Raw genomic sequence first — 8,635 nt, 5'->3', positions numbered from 1 at the left:
TGTGTGTGTGTGTGTGATTTCATTCTAGTTTGTATAACGTATTTTTGTTGCTTTTTTATGTATATACCCTTGTATATATATACCCTTACATACTCGATTTATAATCGAGTTGTTATGTTGAAGAGAGATGATTGGCAGTATAAGTATACCATAGTCAAAGATATATATATATATATATATATATATATATATATATATATATATATATATATATATACATTTTTTTGTACATGTCAATACTTTCTCGTGAAGAAATGGTCAGTAGGATTGATTTATAATCGAGTTGTTATGTTTGAAGGGAGATGATAGGCAGTATAAGTTGGTAATGGATTTGTCTTTTGAATGGCATTTGTACCGTTCTTATGTTCATGTTACACCCAGAATGGGTTGATTTATGATTAATTTGAATGAAATCAATAAAATATCATTGAAAAACAAAAAAGTGTGTGTGTGTGTGTGTGTGTGTGTGTGTGTGTGTGTGTGCGTGTGTGTGTGTGTGTGTGTGTGTGTGTGTGTGTGTGTGTGTATGCAGATAACATATGATCGATATTGAAATCATTCATAAGGCCCTACATGCATATACGTGTAACAATAGCTATAAAGTATACACACATTATGTGAATATGACCTACAGAAAATCCGCAATTAAAAAAAAAGTGATATCATTATTATTATTATTATTATTATTATTATTATTATTATTATTATTATTATTATTATTATTATTATTATTATTATTATTATTGTCATCATCATCATCATTAATGCTATTATTATTATTAGATTGGAATGACCTTAACCACCAATGACGTCACAGATATCATTCATTCTTCGTAATGACGAGCTTTTTTAAGATAAAGTCGTTCATAACTCATGGCAATATAAATTCACCGTGTGCTTATCACTTTGTGTAAAACATAACATTAATTTCCCTATACTAGCTGAAAATCAAACATGTCATAATAATCATTTTGTATAGACCTAGTGTGAATTTTTGAAATCCGTTGTTGATACAAGGAAACTGGGCCATAATCACCTTGTCTTCCCGTTTCAAAAAGGCTTTGCAATGTAGCATTCTCGAAATCTTCCTGGTTCTTTTTCTGAAACATCTGCTTTATTATCGTGATGATCAATAAAGCTTCTAAAGAAGTACACGTACCTGCTATTTATAAAAGGAGGATCAGTTTCAACGGCCGCACCCTCATCGTTCCAATTTGATTGCTAAAAGCACAATTCCGCTGCTTTTATTCAGTCTGCACGCCGATCGAACTAACATAAAAATGAAATTCGGCGAGTGGTGGCATACTGTGCAGAGGAAATAGAGAGACAATGTGTTTAGTAATGTTCCACTCAAGCCCACCGACGAAAGACGAAAACAAGTCTTTCAAACTTATTGTTTGACGAAGCACGCCCTGTCCCCCTTACTCTTTGACAAAATAAAGCTCATGAATGACTACATTCACACATGTATGAGTACGTGTAATGACTCTGTGTGTGTGTTTGTGTGTAAAACGATGGTGACATCGAACGAAGTTCGAATAAAAATATCAATTTTAAAAAAGAAAAATGTGTGTATGTGTGTGTGTGTATACATGGCTTATGAATAAACAGTCGTCGCTCTACCCGCAAATACTGAACAACACATCAGCGTTTAAGAATATCATGACTGTATGCTTTTTTATAACTAACATCACTCGATCACTCTTAACCATTTTTATCATAATGGTGTCACCAACTGTATCTCATAAAGGAGACGAAAGATCAAAACACGACCCAACATTATCAGATGAACAAACTACTGACCTGTAAACCCAGGGTTACACCAAAGCCGAATTTTCCCGAATAAATTTGGACCGATTCTGCCCGAATATGGCCTGAATCGGATGGATTCGTTGGATTCGGAACCTATTTGTCTCTGATTCGGGGAGCTCCCTGAATCAGAGACGAATAGGTTTCGAATAGGTCCCGAATCAGAGCAAAATCGCCAATATGGCTATACTCGCGAGGCTAGTCAGGTCATTCTGGCCACTCAATCGACCTATTCGGCCACTATTCGGCCGTATTCTGGCCTATTCGGCTCACTCGCCTGTATTCTGCTCTGTATTCGGGTAACGATTCGCATGGATTCGGGGAGGTATTCGGGGCATTCTGGGCAGATTCGGCTCTATTCGTGATATTCGGGTCTATTTGGCTAGGTGATTCGGGCCGTTACTCCCCTGATGATATGAATAGATCCGAATCTGCTCAGATGCCCCGAATGCCTCCCCGAATCCAACCGAATTCCATCCGAATACATCCCGAATGTGGCCTGAATGAATTTTGTCGGGGCCACATTCGGGAATAGTTTTGAGGGTATTCGGCTGGTTTTGAACATTTCAAAACCAGCCGAATCCGTCAACGAATGTTCCAGAATCCCTCCCAAATTTTCGCCCATTCGGGGAAGGAGAACAGAATGCTGCCGAATCCACCTGAGTACGTGTATTCGGGTGGATTCGCAGATGATTCGGCTCCGGTGTAAACGATGCTTAACTTAACGTGGGCAAATGATTACGTGAGAAATACAAGATCTTTCATAACATGTTAAGTCATCAGTGCGGTGATAATTTTTTTATTCAAGGTTGTTGTTGTTGATGATGATGATGATGATGTTGTTGTTGTTGTTGTTGATGATGATGATGATGTTTTCTCTCAATAGTTCAAGGTCTCAGAATGCCACTAATCTCCACGAGACTGTCGATTTCGATTCTTATGTTCTATTGAGTTTACAACGGGATTTTGTCAAGCCGGTAATGGTACAATGTGTATACAGCCGATAGTGGCCGATGCCATAGGAGATCCAATGAGCATAATCCCTTGCATGGTTCACTGTGCAAAGCGCCCGAGGCGATCATGAAAATTAATAATAAAATGGTCAACAATATTGTGCGCACTCCATTGAACGTGCGTTCTGGAATAGCTTTTTCAGAGCACGAAACTATCTCCCTATATCTTTCAGAACTCTACTCGGGCAGATCTGCCGACCAACCAAGCGACCAAGATAAGCCAGTTCACAGTTCCAATCTGAGCATGTGCAGATAAAGGTCATTGCAGACGTTTTCTTGAAATGGATTTACAACTGAAGTATTCAAAACCTAATAGGGCTTCGTGAAAAGTGTGTTATTAATGAACCAGGTGCAGATTAGTATTTACAGGTGAATGTGTATTCTTTTCAGCAACATTAACAAAAGCCATTCATGCAGCACTGACATGTAAATTAACACTTCCTGCATGGCTGTTTTCAACTGATGCTCTTCTTGAAGACTATTCCATGTTTTGCAAAGTCTTTGGTTGGAGAGGTCATTGCAGACTAGCACTAACTGTGAACTGGCTTATTGTCGCAACTGCGATAACCATCTGCGATCGCATAAGGTGGGTTTTCATCAGCTCGAGCTTGAAGAATAGCTCACTTATGGGGGATCAAAGAAATAAGCCCGAAGTTGCCTCTGAAATAAGCAATCGCGTCTTCACCAGCTCGAGCTTCAGGCACAGTCCGGTTTAAATAAGCTCGATGCTGGCGCCGCGAACAATCTCCGACCCGACTGCCTACTACTACGTTCCTGCATGGTGAGCAACCCAGGCAGTGCCGATGTTTAAGCTCGAGCTGATGAAGACGCGTTAAGATTAGCGCGCTATTTTGTAAATTAGCTGGCTATTCTGCAAATAAGTCCAAGATATCTTTGGCTTATTTTCCGATCAGAATAGCCCGCTATTTAGGTGTTCATTGCAAAATTAGCAGACTATTTTCTGATCGGGCTAATTCTTTGGATCAGAAATAGCGGGCTATTCTTCTACTCACAAGCGCAAGCTCTAAAGAAAGAAGTTCAGCTCCCTCGAGTGAGCACATTAGGCGTTTTCACATCAGCCCGATAAAAATCCAAGCTCGGGATATTTTTCGCGATCGCAAATTAGCGCACTATTTCATTTCCTATTCACATCAGCCCGAACATTATCAAATAGCGCGCTAGTTCGCATAAATTATCATGCTATTTCGGAAATTTCCCGAGTTGGACTCGAGAAATTTTCTCGATCAATTAGCGCGCTAATTTGTATTCACATTATCAAATAGCGCGCTATTTCGTGATCGGGTTAATTTCCCAAGTCAAAAAATAGCGCGCTATTTCGAAACATCGGGCTGATGTGAAAACGCCTATTGTTTCCAAAGAATTCTATATCAGTACCTTGTCTCTTCAATCAAGGAAGACCTATTGTAGCGTTGATTTATTCACAAATCATTTTCCAAGAATGTGTGTGTATGTGTGTGTGTGTGTGTGTGTGTGTTTGTGTGTGTGTTTGTGTGTGTGTGTGTGTGTTTGTGTGTGTGTGTGTGTGTGTGTGTGAGTGTTTGAATTTGGTTCAGAAGAGGTATGGAAGTCACTTCAACCACGGAGGTAGAAGTCACACCTCCATGCTTCAACTCAGACCTTTTTGTCGGCCCATGGTTTTTTTGTAGAAGTGCCGTTACAAGTTATAACTGCGAACTCATGAACTTGACTACGTCACGTGACTGTGTGCACAGCTGTTGACGAAAGCAAACTACATTGTGATTTTAATCTAAATCCACGGAGCTGTAAATATTGGTCGACGTGCATATGAATCGAATCCACTGCAATCAAACACGGATGTGTGAACACGCATCGACATACTTTGGTCACATTGGAAATCAATTCCAGAATTGGCCAGAATTTACCCGAAATGGTACGTGTCCCCGCTCAATTGACACTTCTTCATTTCGGGGTGTTTTTTTTTTTTTTTTTTTTTTTTTACATCTTTCATCGTTGACGGAGATTTTTCCAATCGAATGACAAAAAGGTCTGGAAGTTCACAAGAGAGGTAACGTTGCATCACTAGACAGTACGCGTTAGGGTTGGTCTGCCACAAGAACTGGAATTTAAAGTATATACTTGACTCATTTAAATTCGATTACCACACACTTTGTCTTGATGGAGATGTCCATGCTTCCAATCACGTGGCTCAGTTTAAACTGATGCATTTTTTTTTCTATGAGCTCATGGGGCGTAAGCTGCAGTGGCTTCATCAGAATAATTCAAGATTTCTCTTGTTGTGGAATTAACAGCTACAGTAAACTTATTTTGAGCATAAGCAAAACAGAGAAAGGCACCTTGTGGATAAACAGAATCATTTGGAATATTTTACCCAAGAACTAAATGACCCAAAGAGTGTGTTCTTAGTTGAGTCTTCTTAGATTCGAGTCCATTTCACCTAATTTCTCTCTCTCTCTCTCTGCACGTAATGCACCTCTGTCCATTTCCCTGATGCACTGAACATCATGAATTCACAAGCTCAAAGAGAAAATCTGAACAATTAAGAAATCCCGTAGTGTCAACAGAATCATGGAAACCATGTATCAAAAAACCTTTCTCCCCCTCTCCCCCCCCCCCCTCTTCGACATTGATTCTTGAGTTGTTTCTAAAATGAAAACAGATGTATCACAAAACATGACAAAACAGAGAAATATTACAAAAGATTGTCTTAGATGTAAAAATTTCAAAGAATGCAAACAGAAAAATGAATTTTGTCATTAGTGTCCTCATAAAGGTGAATACAAAACAAAAGCACAATAATAAGCGTCGTAGGTTCTTACCTTTGACGTCTTCCAGACGCTCAATATCATTTCCAGGCGAGTGACCGTCATGTCATGAAATATTGCCTTTTGCCGATTGAAAGAGGCAAAGAGCCTTTGAGAAAAGGTGTTTTCTTTAAAGCTATTACCACCTTTTTACACGTAGGCCTACTTATGCACAATACCATGCGGGGTTGTACATTAGCAAAATTATTGTATCATTCCGTCGTCCGCTATACAAAAAAAAACATACAAACAAACAAACAAACAAAAAAAAAAAACATGACAAAAGATCAATCCAATCATCGTTTGGAGATATGAGGACTGTGGTGACATGATCATTTCACTTGCAAAATTATCATAAAAATCAATCCACCCCTTCTCTCTCTTTCTTATTCTCACGAAATCTATCTCATTTTCTTTTCCTTTCTTTCTTTCTGTGCACAGTGTCCCCTCTTCCCCACCCCCGCCCCTCTCTCTCTCTCTCTCTCTCTCTCTCTCTCTCTCTCTCTCTCCATTCATATTAATCATTATTTCGTGTCATTCAAATTTCTATTTTTCGGTCTTACTGAGATGAATCCTTCCTCCACACCCGACACAAGGTTTTGTTTTACTTTTTTGTTGAATCTTTACTGTAAGAGATTCAACAGCTCTTATGACCTTGTTGCACGCTACGTACTGTTTATTGAAGAACCATCTGGACTCACCGTACTGTGTCTGTCTGAAGTGTATGAAGCATGTGCAAAGGGCTTGCTGTCTGATACGGTCCAACAGCATCAAAACATTCTACTCTTCAAATTTGATGCTTGGGAGCATGATTTGCCCTCAAATGCTAAATAAGCACATCCATTACTCGACACCTCCTACCTAACCCATAATAACCGTAAAAGCTGACGAGTATACGCACGTGCCACACACATTTGTTCATTCACTGACATTCTATTCATTTTCGTTCAAATAAAACCAAAGTCGCTCGCACAAATACACTTTACATGCACGCACACACACCTATGCACACAGTAAGCATTTTCAAGTACGTATCCCTTGAAGATACTAAGGGAAAAACCCGAATACAAAACAGGCAAGTGATCAACAATCTCGGCAACCAACCCGTACATACTAGGTGTATCTCCCTGTGACATACGGTGAGAGAGCGCGACATAGGTCGGAGGCAATGTCATAAGATAACACAATTTCTATGCATTATTTTTCTCTTTTTTTTTGGGGGGGGGGGAGGGGGTGTTTTGCTTGTATTTTGGATTGTTTGTTTGTTTGCTTGTTTGTTTGTTTGTTTGTTTGTTTGTTTGTTTGTTTGCTGGTGGTGTTGTTGGGTGTTTTTTTTGGGGGGGGGGGGGTAGATTGAGATTTGTTTGAAGTGATGTGATAAAAGAATATCCACCAATATCCACTAAAGCTTTAAGAGCTCTCTAGGAATCTCGGCTGTGTCCATGTCTGGAATCAACCCGTTCCACGCTAGAACCTGGTAGCCTGTGTATTAAGTCGATGGGGATTCCAGAACTCAGTATGAAATGGGTTAACCAATGGGAGTCCTCACACGGCGTACTATTTAGCAATTCCTTGCATACCACCTCCCGACCTTTCCCCACATTAACTATTTAAAAAAAAAGCAAGCTATAAAAGCAATAGATTAGCAAAACCTTTCACAAACAAGTACCAGGAAAGTTTCTAAAAGTAAACTCGGGTGGCGCCCTGTGAGAACATCAAATTACTATACGTAGCTATGTCTATGATACCACCTTACGGGGGACGCTTTGGTCTGTTTGCACACAGCAGAGCTAAATCCTTATAATGTTCCATATTTTTCGACTTAATAAGGTTCCCTCGCCCACAGTCAGAAAAGATAAAATCTAATCATGATAATAGATTGTGGTGCATCTTGTGCAATGCCAAAAACAGCCAATACATAATGTTGGGGAGAAATATCAGAAGTAATATCTGTGGAGTTACGTAACCATACAATAATTTCGTGATTATAGTAAAGACGCACAACGAAAGCAACGACAAATTATCATTACCCATCCACTTTCACTGATTTTTCTTGTACCAATTCTTGCAATACTTACATGGACAATAATTATTTCTTCCAGGGGTGAAGATGAACATTTGATTTTATTTTTTACTCCCTGTTCTGTATTGTTTTGTTTTGTTTGTTTGTTTGTTGTGTTGTGTGTTTTTTTTTTTTTTGGGGGGGGGCAGCTGGTGGGGAGAGGGGATACGATTATGTAAAGTGATTATTTATCCCTTTGAGGTTATGTTACAATCATTCGCGGTTGAGTAAGATTTGCACGTTTGTAGAAACGTTATCTTTCAAAAAACAAAACACAAAACAAAACAAACAACTTGTGACCAGAGGGGGGAATACAAGACAGACGTGATTTGTATAATTCATGTCGCTCACATGTACCACGACCTCGGGCGACAAGGTAGCCACATTGGTACCATGCTCGTCATTGCTCATGAAGAATCAACATGATCATGATAAGGATGAAACCCAGGACACAACCGTGGTCATTTTAAAGTGGACACTGAAATTATGCATTCGTTTTTAAAAGCAGGGTCGCCTTTATGAAAAGGTCATCCTATAAACCGTTTTCAGAGTCTTTGCTTTTAAGTAGAATACTGGTTGTTTCTCTCTCTCTCTCTCTCTCTCTCTCTCTCTCTCTTCATATACCGAGATGTTTAGGTCTTTGCGTTAGGATTTTTTCGGCAACGTTTTATGTTTTGTTTTGCAAGTCAATCCCGTGTCCTTAATGCTTGCAGTACGTAAAAGTACATCGACAAGACGTGAATGTGGAATTAGCTTTTATGTACGGAAAGTAACGAGGTTTGCTCTTCTTGTATTACGGGTATTAGTCTTGTATACACAGAAATGCATATACACAGAAATGCATAATTTCTGATGTACATGTATATATAAATATACAAATATATTATATGGGTGCGTGTGTTTGTATGTATTTGTGGATTGTGTATTTACATAATAATTATGCATGC

Source organism: Diadema setosum, chromosome 6, assembly GCF_964275005.1.
Source record: "Diadema setosum chromosome 6, eeDiaSeto1, whole genome shotgun sequence".
In the NCBI taxonomy this organism is placed as follows: domain Eukaryota; kingdom Metazoa; phylum Echinodermata; class Echinoidea; order Diadematoida; family Diadematidae; genus Diadema; species Diadema setosum.
Note: the sequence above shows the minus strand (reverse complement) of the source record.